Here is a 2,601-nt window from a genome sequence, read left to right as displayed (position 1 = left end):
TGTAATATTTTCTCAAAAACTCATAAAATAAGGAAATGGAATCAATGAAAATCTTAGTATTATTATATCATTTTTTGTTGAGAAGTTGTTATGCTAGAAAAATATGTTTAGAGGCAGAATTTTTTTTTTTCATTTGAAATTTTAATGTTGAATTCTCTGCCATTTATATATTCATTGGATTAATAATTAAAAATTCTTACCAAATTCAAAACCAAAATTAATATCGTTACTGAATAGTCAAAGTAAGCAATTTAATTTGTTTGAAAAAAGTAGAAAGAAGATATTCAAGATAAAATTAATTTCTAATTTCTAATTTGAAATTTGAAATTTCAATTTTAATTATTAATATAAGATAAATTGAATTAAATTGTAATAAATAAGACAGCAACAATGAATATTAAAAAATAATAATCAATTTTGTCAAAAATTTTATTTATTAAATCTCATATTTGCTCACATCTACATAAAAGGTAAATCAATTAAAAATATAAAAGTAAATAAATATAATTTATTATATAAAATATTTTAAAATTTAAATAAAATCAAAATAAATTTTCTCTCAAAATGAAATTAAAATGATTAAATATATGACACATGATATTTATTTGAGATTATATGTGTCAAAAGAATAAACCTTTCACATTATTTTTTTTTCTAAAAGTTTTAGTTTTATATATTTATATGCGATATATAACTTATATTTACATAGTACTAACATATATACACTCAAAAATAAGAATAAAATATAATTTTAAAATTATTCTATAAAATAATTTATTTTTTGATATATCAACTATTGATTATCATATTTAATATAAAAATATTATTATGAATACATAATATTTTAGCTTATTAAAAAAATTTCTTAAAACATTTGTTAATCAAATCTAAAATAAATAAATAAAAATAAAAATAAGCACCTTTTTTTTTTTTTCCGTTTACTGGGGACTTCTGTACTAAATTTAAGTTTTTTAGCCTTATAATAATGTTAGTAAAAAATAACCATTAGATTTATATAGTTAAATATCAACTATCGATTAAATTTTAAAGTAGAGAAGGGTAAAACATGTTTATTAGGTAATAAAATTGTAAAACAAAATTTATAAAATCCTATACAAAATTTAAATAATTTTCACTTTAAGTAAAAGTTTTTTATTTTCTACTTTATTACATGTTTATGAAATTACTTAAATAAAAATAATTATTAAAAATATTCTTTTTTAAATTTTTTTTAAGGCAATTGGTATATTCTAAAATAGCTAAAAAGATTATAAAATAAAAAAATAATTATAAAGAAATTTTAAAAAATATTAACAAAAATTCTTTCAAAGAAAAAAATTAATCTAAAAGAATTTATATTTAAAATAAAATAAAAAATTATTAACATAATAGATGAGAGAAATAATAAAATTTATATCAATTTATGTAAAATAGAATAGAAGTGTCGTAATATGCTAAAAACGAATTATGAAAAATTTTAAACATAATTAAATATAAAATATAGAAGAATTATTTAACAAAAATAATTAAGTTAATAATGAGAATTTAAATTAATAATTTCTTATAAATATATAAGAAAAATAGTTAAAAAATACTTTCAAGAATGAAAAATAATATAAAGGAAATTATATTTTAGAATTAAAAATTAATAAAAAATTTAATAACATAAGTAGGTGAAAGGTATTGTAAAAATTGTATCATTCACCATAAAATATATTAGAAGTGTCATAATACCTAAGAAAGAATTATGATAATTTTAAACATAATAAAATACAAGAATAATCGTAAAAAATTGTTATTAAAATTTAAATAATTAAATTCACAAAGTAAAATTTTAATTAATTATTATTCCCCTAAATATATAAAAATATCTAATAAATAAAAAATAAATAACGTAAATAGGTGAGAGGAAACATAACATTCGTATCATTTGATAAAAAATATGTAAGAAGTGTCATAACATACTAAGAAAAATTTATGACAATTCTAAACATATTGAAATGTAAGAACAAACATAGAAATATATTATTATAACATAAAAAATTATGATAACAACATAAAATTTTGATTAATTATTGTTTGTATGTATCATTTGGTATGAAACGGATAAAAAGTATTGTAATATATTAAGAAAGAGCCATTATAGTTCTAAACGTAATTAAATATAAGAACAATTATAAAAAGAAATTATTGTGACATAAATAATTAAGTTATCAATTTAAAATTTTAATTATTTATTTTTTAAACATATAAGAAAAATAGCTAAAACTTAAAAACATATTAGTAACATAAACAAGTTAGATGAAATATAGAAAGGTATGAATTATCATAAAATTGGCATCATTCAGTATAAAATGTATTAGAAATATTGTAACATCTTAAAAGAGAGTTATGATAATTTTAAATGTTATGAAAGTGGAAACAATTGTAAAAAAAATATTATTATAACGTAAATAATTAAGTTGACAATATAAAAGAATTATTATCTTAAACCCAAAGAATAATTTTAAATCAATAAATAAGTGTTAACGTAAAAAAGTGAGAATAATCGTAAAATTAGTATCATTTAACATTAAACAAGTTATAAGTATCGTAACATCC

This window comes from Durio zibethinus, chromosome 5, assembly GCF_047325235.1.
Source record: "Durio zibethinus cultivar Kanyao isolate XHJ-2024 chromosome 5, ASM4732523v1, whole genome shotgun sequence".
NCBI lineage: Eukaryota > Viridiplantae > Streptophyta > Magnoliopsida > Malvales > Malvaceae > Durio > Durio zibethinus.
This window is presented reverse-complemented; position numbering follows the sequence as displayed.